Source organism: Sus scrofa, chromosome 1, assembly GCF_000003025.6.
Source record: "Sus scrofa isolate TJ Tabasco breed Duroc chromosome 1, Sscrofa11.1, whole genome shotgun sequence".
Classification (NCBI taxonomy): Eukaryota; Metazoa; Chordata; class Mammalia; order Artiodactyla; family Suidae; genus Sus; species Sus scrofa.
Window position 1 is genome coordinate 164,743,555 of NC_010443.5, and position 16,073 is coordinate 164,759,627.

At 49.3% G+C, this 16,073-nt stretch overlaps 1 long non-coding RNA gene across 1 annotated transcript in view; it reads left to right on the forward strand.

Annotated features, from left to right (window-relative positions):
• The window catches only part of LOC102161686, a 58,454-nt gene continuing 50,772 nt past the window's right edge, over positions 8,392-16,073 (forward strand). Inside the window, exon 1 of the long non-coding RNA XR_301149.3 lies at positions 8,392-8,615. This is a non-coding gene — a long non-coding RNA (uncharacterized LOC102161686). The remainder of the gene's footprint in view (positions 8,616-16,073) is intronic.

Below are 16,073 nucleotides of genomic sequence, written 5' to 3' on the forward strand. Positions count from 1 at the left end.
CAACAGCCTTAGAAGATAGAGATCCAGAGTCCTCTTTGTGGCTCAGCAGTTAACAAACCTGACTAGGATCCATAAGGATGCGGGTTCGATCCCAGGCCTCGTTCAGTGGGTTAAGGATCCGGTGTTGCCGTGAGCTGTGGTGTAGGTCACAGACGTGGCTTGGATCCGACGTTGCTGTGGCTGTGGCGTAGGCCGGTGGCTACAGCTCCAATTCAACCCCTAGCCTGGGAATCTCCATATGCCATGGGCGCAGCCCTAAAATAGCAAGAAACAAGAAAAAAAAAAAAGAGAGATCATATCTCCCTCTGGTGCAAAGCGTAGGCATGTTTACTACCCATTATAAAAGATTTGGGTTCCCTAAGTGCAGGATTCCTCTCCTATAAATCATCCCACTGGTGTGCAAGTGTCACTTGTCTATCTTTGCACTGCAAGCAAACCACTGCAGACATGATGCTGCCAGCTGCACCAGGAATAACAGAAGTCTCGTGTCTCTGACCCAGGAGTCTCGTGTCTTGTGCCAGCATCCAGGAAACCAGGCAAGCTAACTTGTTGTCTTACAAACAGGGTAAAAATCTCAGATCCCTCATAGTTCTTGATAGTGATGAGGATGGGATGCTCAGAGAGACATGGCTTTCTGGAAAAAAGGAGGCCCTCTACAAGCCAATTAATGGGATTTTTGAGGGAATTACATGGAAATCAGTAGCAAAGATGTTGACCAAGTTGTCTGGCCAAGTAGGCAACAGATGGCCTCTACTTTATTGCCTTTTAATGAGGAGGAATTGGGGAGGTGGTTACAGGCTGAGCACTAGGATGCAGATTCAAAGACAGCTGCCAAAACAGTGCCCCGGTAAGGCTAACTCTCCTCCAGGTGGTAGGAGTTTCTCATCAATCTCATGCTCAGGGAGTTCCCGTCATGGATCAGCAGTTAATGAGCCTGACTAGTGTCCATGAGGACACGGGCTTGATCCCTGGCCTCGCTCAGTGGGTTAAGGATCCAGGATTGCCGTGAGCTACAGTGTAGGTCGCAGATGTGGCTCAGATCCTGAGTTGCTGTGGCTCTGGCATAGGGCAGCGGCTACAGCTGCAATTGGACCCCTAGCTAGGAACCTCCATATGCTGTGGGTGTGGCCCTAAAAAGACCAAAAAAAAAAAAAAGAATCCAACTGCAGTGGCTTGGGTTGCTGCAGAGGCATGGGGTTTGATCCCAGTCTCAATTCCTCCCCATCAAAATCACGTCACACCCTCTGGGGAGGATGGTAGCTAAGCCTCTCATGCCGTCTATCATACCAAATTCCCACCCATGCAGAGACGACAGTTGGAGGTCCATAAGTGGGTCCTGGCTGCTGTCAGGGAATTTTGACCATGTTGGGGAATTTCCCCGAGATAGGCGCACTCCCAGAGGAGACAGTTGGTGGAGAATGGACTGGTATTAGGGCTCTTACCGCTGCAGGTAAAGTTTGTCCCAATGGTGTCCAGTGGGCGGCTACAGCTTCCCTGCCTCCACGCCAGCTCTGCAGACCGAGAATGGGCACGGCCCCTCGGCTCAGTGAGCAGAACTCAATGCCAATGTTCCTCCCAACACTATTCTTGATGGAATTTGTTACATTTTTACTGTCTCTTGGATCTAGCCAGTGACCTGGCTGTTTCACCTGGTAAACTTCAGGCAGATTAAAGACACCTCACCGAAGTGTCACAAACTGTGGGGACAAGCTTAGGCTATTGATCAAACTGCGTGGGTTACTCCTGACCCTGTGTGGGTCTCCTTGAACAGATGGGAAGGGTCTGCTCTCTGATGAGACCCAGTGGTGTGCCTGCCCTGCCCTGCCTGTCGCCACTGCTGCCTGGACCTACCCCCGTAGCAGAGCGACTACCCTGAGAGACCAGAGCACACCAGGCTTGTAACTACTGCCCACACTTGACTGGCTCTCTCGCAGTGGTCACGAGCACTGCCTGCTTGGAGATGGACGACCTTGGACCTTTGACCCATCTTGGGGCCGTGGGTGAGCACCTTCCTGCTGTTGACGTACATTCCTGTTACGGTGCTGCTCTTTCAGTCTGATCGGCTGATCCCAGCTGCAGCGTCACGGCCCCTGAAACTCATCAGGGTCATGTTTTCAGCTTTCGGGACCATTTACAATTTGACTATGGCGCGCCTTTATCGCAGATTGCGTCAAGGTGTTCATACCCATCCCCGCTCCTGGCCATCCACAAGGATGGTCTTATTGAGTCAACAAATATTCTCAGCTCTATTTCCCTCGCCTCCTCTTGGTCCACACACCTGAGGAGGGCAGTCTGGTCACTGATTGTGACTATCCCCAGAAAGAGACCGTCCACTGTGGGCCACCTCCGAGGTAATAACCAGGATGAAAGGGGTGGGGGGGTTATGTAGAGATTCTGCCCTGGACATTCCTGGGCCAGCTGCTTCTTACTGTCCTGAAGGGCCAGCCTCGCTAATGCAACCTCTGCTTGGTAGTCTGACCAACAGGGGATTCAAATGGAATTCTGGCCCAATTTTATTATAAAGCTCTGTCATTTGTGTTCCTGGCTCTTCCGGCAGAAAGCCTGGGCATGAATAGGGGATGAATGAGGAAAAGTTGAAGTTATAGGCACTGAGAGAGAACACACAGCTTTTGTGGCAGTGGTGGAAGGGCAACAACCCAGCACCTGGAAATGGAACACCTCGGACCTCAGGACTTTCTGCACAATAGAGAGTGCCCTGCCCAGCCCTCCCACCCTGGGCAACATGCCTCAAATCTCCTGATTGTTTGGTGAGCCATCCCCTGCCAGACAGCTCTGATCAGGGTTTATCCCCATTTCCCTGATCGTCCCAAATGGAGGCGTTAGGAGAAACAGCATGAGAGAGCCCCACTCCCGCGCCTCCCATGCAGAATACCTGTGGGCACCTATGAATGTCTGTCTGCCCCACCCCACTCCCAGCACTCAGGCTTCTGGTGAGGCTGATAAATGCCATCTAGCTGGGGGTGTTGACAAACGGCCAGGTGGGTTGATGAGTTTGGGGTAGTCGTCTCTCTAAAAAAAAAAAAAAGGCAATTTGGGCATTCCTGTTGTGCCTCAGCGGGTTAAGAACCCAACATAGTGTCCGTGAGGATGCAGGTTCGATCCCTGGCCTCACTCAGTGGGTGAAGGATCCGGTGTTGCCACAAGCTGCAGTGTAGGTCGCAGACACAGCTCAGATCTGGTGTGGCTGTGGCTGTGGTGTAGGGCGGCAGCTACAGCTCCGATTCAACCCCTAGCCTGGGAACTTCCATATGCCGTGGGTGTGGCCCTAAAAAGAACACCAACAAAACTAGGCAATTTGCGACACAGCAGTAAATCCTCCAATTTTCTCATTCCCTGCTCACAGCAATGTTTTAGCCTCTGCGAGATGATGCCTGCTTTGTGAATGGGAAGCCAAAGCTCTGAGAGGTCTAAGCGTTTACCAGAAAGTCACACAGCCAAGTGGTGGTGCTGGGTTGTAAGAGTCTATCCGACTCTTGTTCCAGTGCTCACTAGCTTTCCCTCATCCAAAGGGCTGGGATTCGTTCAGATGCCTCAGAGACCCTGACTCATAGAAATTCATGCCTCTAGCCTGTGCTCTGGCTTTGGACATCATGGTTGGGAGGCTGAGAGGCCTGGGGGAGAATGGAGTGGCCAAGGGGCCCCCTACCATTTCCTCCCCATAGGGGCACAGCCTCAGCTTCTTCATCTGTGAAATGGGTCTAAGACCCGCTTCGACAGAGTGGTTGCAAGGCGCAAATGAACTCAGGAGCAAGAAAGTGCTTTGGAAAACTGGAGGTACTGATGGGAGCCTTGATGTGGCCTGGACACGGCCCAGGAGAGAATAAGGGCTTGAGAGAGGTCCTGGGATGCAAAGAAAGCAGAGTGGAAAGGGCCAGTCTGACACAGAGCTGGTGCCAGCCTTCTTTTTTTTTTTAGGGTCACACCCAAAGCATATGGAGGATCCCAGGTTAGGGGTCGAGTTGGAGCTGTAGCCGCCAGCCTATGCCACAGCCACAGCAACTTGGGTTCCAAGTCTCATCTGCAACCTACACCACAGCTCATGGCAATGCCAGATCCTTAACCCCCTGAGTGATGCCAGGAATTGAACCCTCAATGTCATGGTTACTTGTCAGGTTCATTAACCTCTGAACCATGACAGGAACTCCAGCCTTCTTTTTTTTTTTTTTTTTTTTTTTTTTTTTTTGGTCTTTTTGGTATTTCTTTGGGCCGCTCCCGCAGCATATGGAGGTTCTCAGGCTAGGGGTCTAATCGGAGCTGTAGCCACCAGCCTACACCAGAGCCATAGCAACATGGGATCTGAGCCGCGTCTGCAACCTACACCACAGCTCACGGCAATGCCAGATCGTTAACCCACTGAGCAAGGGCAGGGACCGAACCCGAAACCTCATGGTTCCTAGTGGGATTCGTTAACCACTGCGCCACGACGGGAACTCCCCAGCCTTCTTTTATAAGCTGTTGTTTGTCAGTGGCGATGCCACCTACCTTCCTGTGCCTGAAATCCTGGACATTCCTGGGTTAAGTTGGGCCTTTTCAAGACCCTCCTTTTAAAACTCTCAACTCTCATCTTTTTTTTTTTTTTTTTTTTTTTTTTTTTGTCTTTTTGCCATTTTTTTGGGCTGCTCCCATGGCATATGGAGATTCCCAGGCTAGGGGTCTAATCAGAGCTGCAGCCATAGACCTACGCCAGAGCCACAGCAACATGGGATCCGAGCCACATGTGCAACCGACACCACAGCTCACGGCAACACTGGATCGTTAACCCACTGAGCAAGGCCAGGGATCAAACCTGCAACCTCATGGTTCGGATTCATTAACCACTGCGCCATGACGGGAACTCCTCAACTCTCATCTTGAAGGTCGGGGTATTGTGCTGACATTTCCTGAGCCCCTCCCAAGGGCAGGGACCTTACATACATAATCCAACGGAACACTAACACTGGACTCTCACACTCAAGGTCTTTTCATGGCTGTCCCATTTGACAGATATGGGAGCGTGAGCCTGGGAGGAGCTCAGGAACCTGCTAAGGTCTCACGGGAGGTAAGGGATAGACAAGCCTAGGGTTCGACTGAGATGGCTCTTGCTTCACAATCAGGTTGCCTTCCAGCTCCTTGGTTTTATACCCTTGACTCTTACCCCCAGGGAAGCCAAGCACACTCTGAGGCTGGGGCCTGGGCAGAGGGGGCCCAGAATCCTCCCTCGTGGGTGGGATCCCAAAGTGACCGAAGGCCAGGTGTGCACAGGCAGAACTTCTTCAAGGATGGGTTGGAAGGAGCAGCCCCAGGCCACCGAGGTCTGAGCAAGTCATAATCTTTCTGTGACATCGTCATGGCTGCCTCAGAATGGGTCCCTCCACAGGCTTTCAGGAACTCCTTCTCTCCCTCCTCTGTGCTGCAGCCAGATGGGTCTTCCTAAAATGCAGCCCTGCCAGGTCATTCCCCTGCATCTAGCCATCTGCGGGCTGCCCATCAATGTCCAAGCCCCTTATGGGACAGACAGGCCCTCCTTGGCTTGCAGCTCCTCAGGCTGATCCAACAACTGATTTGTGGCCCAACTGATTTGTGACACCCAGCCTGTGTTTATGCTATTCCCTCTTCCTGGATGCCTTTCACCCACTCCAGTGTTTAATTGTCAAACTCCTTTCCTTTCATTTAAAGTAGCAACCCTTGGCGTTCCCATTGTGGCTCAGTGGAAATGATCCATGAGGACACGGGTTCGGTCCCTGGCCTCACTCAGTGGGTTAAGGATGCAGCATCGCTGTGAGCTGTGGTGCAGGTCACAGATGTGGCTCAGATCTGGTGTTGCTGTGGCTTTGGCTGTGGTGTAGGCCAGCAACTGCAGCTCCGATATGACCCCTAGCCTGAGAACTTCTATATACCGCAGGTATGGCCCTAAAAAAAAGTAGTGACCTTATGAGTATTTAATGGCTTAAGAGACACATGCCCATGGTAAAAAAGGCAGGGTGAGAATTGTCTTCTCCCACCCTTAAGGTCCCCTGCTTCTTGGGTGTCTTTATATCCTTTAATATGTTTGCTTTTCAACACTCCAGCTCACCTATTGGCTCCTCTGGGACCCATCATTTTCTATCCTTTCGCCTGGCCCAGGTAAACCCTGCCCACTGAGATGCACACGGCACCCAGGTATCCCTCCTTGCTGGTTGACTGGCCTGTGTTCTCTCTGGCTTGGGAGCTGCTTGAGAGGTAACAGTGCTAGGGTGGTTTTTGTGTCCCCAGGGAGAGGGCAGAGGGTCTTAGTCTGGGGTATATAAGTTAAAGGTATTGCTGGAGGACTGGGGGCATCTTTAGGTGGTGATGGCACAGTACTTGGGGCTACTACATGCCACAAAGTCCCCCAGAAAGGAAGGTTTGCTTCATGAGTGATGCTGGGGAAACTGAGGATTTGGAGGAGTAGGGAGAGGAAGATATCAAATAGGTCCTTCTTCACCTCACACTATTGTATAGAGCAGAATAAAGTCCAGATGGATGAAACTGCAAAATATGAAAACCATACAGTAACTAGAATAAAATGCTCATGATTTTGATCTCTGGATAGGAAGGGTCTCTCTAAGCACAGCAGTCATGGGAGAAATTATAAAGAAAAAGATTTGTATGTTTGTGTGCTTAAAATTGGAACCTTCTGTACATCAAAACATCCCATAAGTAGAATTCAAATAACAACATCTATGTAAAGAGCACTTGGAAATCAACAAGAAAAAAATTGAGAACCTTAATGGAAAAAAATGGGCAGTGGATACAAAATGAAAATTAGCAAAAGGAAAAACATGTGACTAAGGTTATGTTTAAAAGTAAGTGACAAAGAATATATTTAACCTCATAAGAAAACAAAGCTCAGTTAAAATTGAGAGGTGTTATTTTTCATTCATCACTTCAGCCAGACTATTAACAACAAAAAAAAGGTAGTGCTGGAGTTCCCTCTGTGGTGCAATGGTATTGGCAGTGTCTCTAGAGCACTGGGACATAAGTTTGGTCCCTGGCCCTGCACAGTGGGTTAAGGATTTGGCATTACTGCAGCTGCAGCATAGGTGGCAACTGTGACTCAGAGCTGATCCCTGGCCCAGGAACTCCTTATCTCCATATGCCAAGGGGTGGCCAAAAAAGGGGAAAAAAAAGTAGTGCTCAGTGGGGCTGAGATGAAGTAGGATGAATAAGATGAATGTCCTCTAGGCTGATGCGCCTGCAATGTGGCAGCTTTCAGAAAATCAGTTTCTCAATATGTATCAAGGGGCTTAAAACTGTTTATGCCCTCTGTTCCAGCAATTCTGCCTCTGGGGATCTTTCCTGAGAAATATTCATTTTTCATGGCAGCAAAAGTTCTAAAACAGTCTAAATGTCCAAAAATAAGGAATTACAGAAATGATGGCATGTCTATGTAACAAAATATTATGCACCCTTCTAAAATCATGTTTAATTGCTGATAGCAGTCGTACCTGGGAGAGTGGGAAGGGAGATCAAATTACGCCTGGGGAGTTTTTTATTTCCACTTTCTATTTTTCTGGACTGTTTACCCTACCATGGGGATGTGTTCTTTTTATAAAGAAAAATATTATGTTTTAGAATATTGTCAATTATTTGGAAAAATTATGACGTGATGCCAAATGAAAAAAAAGCAGGCGATAAACCTACATAAGTGAACATGTATGTTTCTTCATTTACATATATACATAGATGATGTCCTAAGTGCTGAATTCACTCCCTGGCACATATAAAGTGCTAACTATAATTCATACCTATCAATATTATGATATTAATGCATATGCATGTACGCAAAAGCTAACCAGTGACTATTTCCAGGTTGTGGAGTTAGAGGTGATTTTTGTATTCTTTTTTGTATACGTTCCCACATTTTTCAAAATTTGTACAATGAGCCTGTATTGTCTTTATTATTTTCAACTTTATTATAAATTGTAATTATAAAAACAGATTCTCCACAATAAATATTGAACCAAAAGGGATTTGGTGTTAAGTCTTAAACATTTCTATTTGCCAGGGTTCTGCTTAGTGGAAGTTTGACTGTATTAAATAGCAATAAATGAACCTCGTGTTCGTACAGTGGATTTCCACGCTTAACTTCCTCCCTTGACCCGGGTAGCACCCCTGCAAGTTCCGGAGATTAAGGGAACTCGACAAGACATAATGGGAAAGTGCACACACACATCTGCTGTGACCTTGGGTGAGTCACAGTCTCCAGGGCACCAATCCCACAGAAGTCCTATGTTGTGGCTTTAGATGACCAGGCACAGCATGGCTTTCTGACTGGGCTTCCGGGCCTCACCTTGGGCTGGCAGGCACAGGTGGGGGCTGGCAAGGCAGCGGGGGAGGAGAAGGGCATACCCATAGCCCCAGAAAAGAAGACAGCGGCTCTCATTTCAAGAGGTGACGGGGTTCGCCTCCCCACTTGTTTGGCTTTCAGAGGAGACCTCCTTGCTGCTGTCCCTGGAGGACCCACCCTGACGAATGAGGTTCCTGCCCCCTCCAGAGGCCACCCAGACCTGACCTTCTCAGCCCGACAGTGGACGTGGCAACCAGGGGACATTTCCTTGGAAGAAAAGAAGACCATATCCTGCAGATGCTTCCAGGTAACTGCTTTGTGTTCTTTCAGTCTTTGGATTCATGCGCGCTTTGTTTCTGGGCTGCTCCAGATACAGAGGTTCTGAGCCTCAGTGCAGAAACCCCAGTTTACAGAGAAATCTTCGGGGGAGCGGGACACCGCACAAGCAAGACTCTGGGGCAGATTTGCACTAGACATGTTGGTCCTACCCACTGGAGGCCACGCCACAGTAGAAAGTTTAGAAAGATAATAATAATATGGTTGATGGTGAAATACCAACTATCGTTCACTGAACACCTAGTATGCACCATCTATTGCCCAATTTAATTGTCCCTGTGAAGTAGGTAATGTTATGTCCAGTTTACAGATGGTGAAACTGAGACTCGGGAAGGTAAAATAACCTGTCCAGATACTCGGCAAGTAAATGTCAGAGTGGGAATTCAGATCTAGGTGGTTCTGCCTCCTCAACCAATGTCCAGAACTTAGCTGGCATATGGTGTTCTCAATGGCAATTGTTTGAATGATGGACTTAAGGAATACCTCCTGAATGCCAAGCCCTGACTTAGGTGCTTTTATACAGCATCTCATTTAATCTCCAGAACAACATTTGTCAGGTATGTGTAATTATTTTCATTTTACAAATGAGAAAACTGAGGCTCAGATGTTTGTCCAAGGTCACATTGAGCCAAATAAAGGCCTTTTTGGGACGCTCTCCTGGGCAGAATGAATCAGGAGCAACCTGGACCCAGGATCAGAGCCCAGAAGCCAGAAAGGACCAGGGAGTAGGCGGGGCTGCTCATTGGATGTTGTCTCCACCCACAGGAGACAGCAGAGGCTACAGAGGTAATGATGATTTTGGATAAGCCATCCCAGCCTCAATTTCCTCATCTGACAAATGGGACCACCCTTACCTACTGTATAGGTAGTCAAGAGGATTGAATGAGGTAATGCATGTGACATACTTAGAGCAATGCCAAGGTCACAGGGAACACCTGACAAATGGGAGATCCCTCTGCTCCTACCCGCTTTCCCTTCTTTCCTGGTCTCTGTCAGTTGGTCCACATTCCTGGCATCTGGGAGAGCAGCCTGGCATGGCACCCTACCTACCGCTGACCCTGACCCAGCACCGATGTGGTTGGTGTCTGTGGAATGAGAGCCAGCTGAGCGGCTCCCTGGCTGTTTGACCTTGTGCAGCTCATTTATCCTCTCTGGGCCTCAGTCTGGGCTGCCAGGGTGGGTGGACTGGGGTCAGGGGGTGCTGACTGGACCATCACTGGTGGGGGATCCCCCCGTACCTGAGCGAGCCCCTTACCCCCAGCTCCCCCCCCCCCCCAGCCTGTACCACCTTTGCGCTGAGCCTGTGCAAAGGCTCTGGGAGCTGAGCCGGCTGACCGCTGGCCCGGGGACTGTCCCTGAGGGCATCTCCAGAAGTTCCTTCCCTGCACATGCCAGGTGACAGACCCATCCTTCTTTCTCTCCCACAGCCCCTGGCGGAGGCCCTCCCACTCCAGCAGGGGACAGGAAAGTGACTCAGCCCCCACACCCCCTCCTCAGACTCACACACTCACAGCATTGCTTTGGAAAAAGGGTGGTTTTCATTTCTTTCCTTTTTTTTCCTTTTCCTTTTTTTTCCTTCAAGCACTCTTACTCGCCTGTCCCTGGGCTGTCTCTCCCACGGGCCTCCGTGGTCTGGGCCAGGAGTCTGTGGCCAGCCCTTCTCCATCCTCTCCTGGTGGAGGGTCCCGCCATCAGGGCGGGCTGCATGGCCCTACTGTGCATGGTGGGAAAGAGGCTGGCCTCTGGAGGCCCCAGCTGGCCCCCTATTATATTGGCTTCTATTAAATTGAAATACATAGCACATCTATTACACAATAAACCACAGCTATTTCATGGATCAAATTAAGTTTTATTTGGGCAAATTACAACCTTTCCTACAGTCGTGCCTTTGTGAGGCCATTCCTTTTTAATAAAAGCAAGCATTTCTGGGGCTGGCCCTCCTGAACCAAAGCTCCATGGTGGGTTGGGGGCTCAGGCCGGAGCTGGCAAGATTATGAGTGTGTGAGTGTGTGTGTGTGTGTGTGTGTGTGTGTGTGTGTGTGTGGTGGGAATTCTTAGGGCCCCTCTTGGGAATAGATTTGTCCACCTTCTCCCCCTGCCTCCTCATCCTGAGGTTGCCATGGAAGTCTGCAGAGAACTTCTCATTAAACAAGAAAAAAGCAGCAGCAGCAGCAGCAGCAACAGGAGGAAAGCATTTCCCGGAATCCAGGAGGAAGTGTGAGTCACCAGCCTGCTAAGTGAGCCCTGCGTGGCCACTGCAGCCCCTGCCCAGGAGGCCTGGAGCACAGGGCCAGCCGTCAGGACTGCGCCAGGCCTGCCCGCATAGACATGCCCGCTGCCCAGGCTGACGCAGGCTCCAGGAATGCAAACAAAGCTGGGTGGAGGGGCCTTCTGAGGGCCAGGGCACTGGGCCAGGCAGGAGGGAACCGGCCCGGAGGAGAGGCCCGCAGAGGGGCCTCAGGCCTCAGACGAGCCCCTCTCTGGCGTCCTTAGAGCCTGGGCTGCTGGGAAGGCTCCTAACTTCCCAGTGTGACCTGCCCTAACGCTGCCAGCTCCAGCCTGGCCTCGGGGCTCCTCCTCATGGGACAGGGGCAGAAGGAGTTCCCCTAGGTCAATGGGTCTCAAAATTGGTCTCTGGATCAGCAGCATTAGTATCACTTGGGAACTGGTCAGAAATGCAGATTCTCAGGCTCCCTTCATGAATCAGAAACACCAAGGGGTAGAGGCCAGCGATCCGGGGTTTAACAAGCCTTCCAGGTGATTCTGTTGCACACGTAAATGTGAGGACCACTGCTCTTCCTTGTCTGCAAGTCAGCTTCAAACCCGCATCTGCCCATTGTTCATGTGGCCACAAAATTAAGAGGTAACGCCTAAGGAGCGCTTCCTGTGTGCCACATCCCAGGCTAATCGCTTTACATGTGCTAACCCATCTAATCCCCACATCAACCCTGTGAGGTCAGGTTCTGTGATCATTTCTCCATTTTACAGGTGACATGAGCACTGCCTTTTGGCCAGAAGCGTTCTGGGACCTCGGAAGTGATGGAAGCTGCTGGGCCCAACTCAGATTTGGCCCAGCTTGGTTAAATGGTTTATGAGGCTGACCTTTCCCTGGGTGGCTTTTCTTAAATGCCCTCCAGAGGCTGCGCTGCCTCCTAAGAGGTGGCGGTGGGGAAATCCCTCACTCCAGCACTGGGGAACACAGGGGGGATCAGGCAGGTGGAATAAGAGAAACAAGAAGTGATGAAAGAAGCTGGGCCTGAGATGCAGGGTCCTGTAGAATCTTGTTTCTCCAAACGCGGCCCTTGGACCTGACCTGCAGCATTAGCGTTACCCAGGAAACTGTTAGAGATTCAGAATTTAGCCCCCTGCTCCAGGCCTGCTAATCCAAATCTGCATTTTAATAAAATCCCTCAGGGTTTGCTGTGTGCATTTCCAGTTTGGAGAAGCACAGGCTGGGGCACATGGGCACATCCCCCAGCCTCTTCCTGCCACCAAGGGGACAGGATAACAGGAACTGGGACCTGCATCAGCTTCAGCCCAGCTCCCTAGGGGCTTCAGCTCCTGTGTTAGCACAAGCATCCCCTCAGGGCCTCCAGTCCTTAAAACCCGCTGCTAAACTAACATAGCAGGAGAGACTCTCCTTCTGCCAAGCCCTCTCTTCCCAAGCTCGAAAATATTCACTCCCTTACCCTCTCTTCTTTGAAGAGGTTTGCAGAGTTCCCATTGTGACTCAGTGGTAACAAACCTGACTAGTACCCATGAGGATGCAAGTTCGAATCCAGGCCTCACCCAGTGGGGATCTGGCATTGCCGAGATCTATGCTGTATGTTGCAGATGCGACTTGGATCCTGCGCTGCTGTGGCTGTGGGGTAAGCTGGCAGCTGCAGCTCTGATTCCACCCCTAGCCTGGGAATGTTCATGAGCTGCAGGTATGGCCCTGGAAAAAAAAAAAAAAAAAGAGGTTTGCACTTTGGGTTCAAACCCAGGCCCTGCCACTTACTATGATTATTGTTATAAACATCTCAGTGCCTTGATTTTCCTTTTCTGTAAAATAGGGTATGTATTTCCTAGACCATATATTTTGTGTGTGTACAGATTAAATCTGTGAATACCCATAAAGTATTAGAGTGGTGCCTGGCACATAACTACATGTACATTAGCTGCTTGCTTTCAGCCTACCTTCTTTCCCTCCTCTGACTGGCCCTTGGGATCGGGTCAGGTGGAGGAGAGGCAGTGCTGACCTGTGTGGCATCAATGCCAAGGCAGGGGCTACAGGACTGGATTCCGGAGGTGACGGGGGCTCCTGTGGGGGGAAGAAGGAAATATGTTTGTGGGAGACCTGTGATATGCCAGTCTCAGTGCCAGGCATTTCCTTCATCTCTACAGTTGTACCAGGAAAGTACTGTTATTTTCTGAGCTTATAGAAAGGATTGAGACTCGAGAAGTGCAGTGACCAACCCAACGTAATGGTTAATGAAGGCAGAGCTAGCACTTGGTGGATCTGTCTGGCCAGCCTGACCTCAGTCCTACCCACTCGACAGGACTCCATGCTTCCACCTCTACCAGAGCTCAAGCTGGTCCCTTGAGGAGAAAGGGGGATCCAAAGGGTCAGAGCTGGCAGAGGAATGGGGATGCCGATGGGTCCTAGGGATGTGGTCATGGCTCTTTCCTTAGAACCTCACTTTAGAGTGAGGTGGTGCTGGAGTTCCCATCGTGGCGCAGTGGAAACAAATCTGACTAGGAACCGTGAGGTTGCAGTTTGCTCCCTGGCCTTGCTTAGTGGGTTAAGGACCCCACGTTGCTGCGAGCTGTGGTGTAGGTCACAGACGCTGCTTGGACCTGGCGTTACTGTGGCTGTGGCATAGACTGGCCACTGTAGCTCCGCTTCGGCCCCTAGCCTGGGAACCTCCATATGCTGTGGGTGTGGCCCTAAAAAAGCAAAAAAGGTGAGGTGGTGCCTTACTCTTGCAAGGAGCAGGGAAGTTCTTCTGAGTGGAACTACAGTGAGATTAGCTGCTCTTGGTTTTGCTCCCCCAACACAGTTTGCTCGTCCCTCTGTCTCATGACTGGAAGGCAGGCCATTGGGTAGATATGTTAGAAGCCCGTCGAGGAGACTTCCAGTTATAGCACTGATGTATAAAGAACTTGGAAATTGTCACTCCCATCCCTACAACCAGGAAAAGCCGAACAAACTGAAAATGAACAACTTTCAGCTCCATCGGAGAATTTTTTTTTTTTTTTTTTTTTTTTTCTGTCTTTTTAGGGCTGCCCCCTTGGCATATGGAGGTTCCCAGGCTGGAGTCAAATTGGAGCTGTAGCTGCTGGCCTACACCACAGCCACAGCAGCATGGGATCCAAGCCGCGTCTGTGACCTACGCCACAGCTCACAGCAACGCTGGATCCTTAACCCACTGAGGGAGGTTGGGGATTGACCCCCTGTCCTCATGGATGCTAGTCAGGTTCATTAACCGCTGAGCCATGACAGGAACTCCTGCATCAGAGAATTAAAGTCCCAGGGCAAACTGCCACTCTCACATCTGTGAAGAGAGGTGAATATTGAGACTCACAGCCAAGATCGCCTTATTTAAAGGAGAAGCCACCAAAGCCAGTAACTGGTAGGAACACTTAAATGCTAATTTTTAAAACTGCTTTTTTGGGGTGTGGTTGACAAACAAAAAGCTGTATATATTTAATGTATACAACTCAATGAGTTGGCACATATGTATAAAACCATGAAAACGTCACCACAATCTATGCTATAAACATATCCATCACCTCCAAAAGTTTCCTCCTTCCCTCTTTGTTAATTATTGCTGTTATTTTTAAGTGGTAATTTTGATGAACTGCGGAAAGCTCAGTGTGGACTAGCTTGATAGTTAAAAACTAATGTGAGCACAGCCTTAGGCTGACCATATATTCATGGGTTCACATGGTGAAGATCAGGGAATAACTCCCTCTGTTTGGAGCAGGAGAAATGACACTTTGAAATGTGCTCAGAGTGTTTTCCATAACAAAGGCCTCATGAGAAACTGCTTTAACAGAGCTTTGTCTGACCTCAAGAAGGGCAATTAAATAACTCCAGTCCTCTTGAGCCTTCCTGTCTGTCTCATTTAAGGGGAGGAAAAAATAAGGGCTAAGATAGGCTTCTAAAGGCTGCAGCCCAGGGACTCATGCCAACTAAAAATCTGAGATTTAATGATAAGAATATGGAATGCTTCCTGCCCCCAGTATTTTACTACTAATACAGTAGGTTTTCAGTATAATAACAGTAGATTACAATAGAAACAGCTGCAAGACACAAACTATTTTTAAGAAGGAGTTCTTAGGGAAACCCAAAGATAACAGGAGGGAAAAACAAACAAGGAAAGTCTAGGAAACTGAAGCCTCTGGCACCTACAGCTACAGCAAACCTTAACCACGGGCCAGCTCCCAATCCGATTGCCATGAAACCTCACACTAAAAGCCTAATTACCTCAGTTCCTATAACCTCATAGAGCATGTCTGGCTTTCAACCAAAACTTAAATGGCATGCTAAAAGACAAGAAAAAGCAGCCTGAGGAGACAAAGTAAGCTTTAGAGCTAGACTCAGATATCATAAAGATTTATGGGATTAGGAGAATTTATTGTATTTATTTACTTATTTTTGTCTTTTTAGGGCTGCACCTGCAATATATGGAAGTTACCAGGCTAGGGAAATCAGAGCTGAAGCTGACAGCCTATACCACCATAGCAAGGCAGAATCTGAGCCATGCCTGCGTCCTACACCTCAGCTCACAGCAACACTTGATTCTTTAACCCACAGAGCGAGGCCAGGGATCAAACCCACATCCTCATGGATACTGGTTGGGTTCTTAACCTGCTGAGCCACAGTGGGAACTCTGAATTAGGGGATTTTAAGTAACTATGGTTAATATTCCAATGAAAAAAGTAAATAGCAAGCAAGAACACATGGGTGATGTAAATAGAGAGAGGGAAACTCTAAGAAAAAAATCAAAAGGAAATGTGAGAAATCAAAAACATTGTACCAAAATGAAGACTGTCTTCAATGAGCTCATCAGTAGACTGGATGGCCAAGGTAACAATCACTGAGCATGAAGATGTGTCATTAGAACTGGGAGTTCCCGTTGTGGGTCAGTGGTTAATGAATCTGACTAGCATCCGTGAGGAAGTGGGTTCGACCCCTGGCCTCGCTCCATGGGTTAAAGATCCGGCTTTGCCGTGAGCTGTGGTATGGGCCTCAGATGTGGTTCAGATCCCGCATTGCTGTGGCTCTGGTGCAGGCTGGTGGCTGCAGCTCCACTTTGGCCCCTAGCCTGGAAACCTCCATATGCCACAGGTATGGCCCTAAAAATACAAAAGACAAAAACAAAACAAAACAAAAAAACTAACAAAAAAAACCTTCCCAAACTGAAATGAAAAGAGGAAAAAG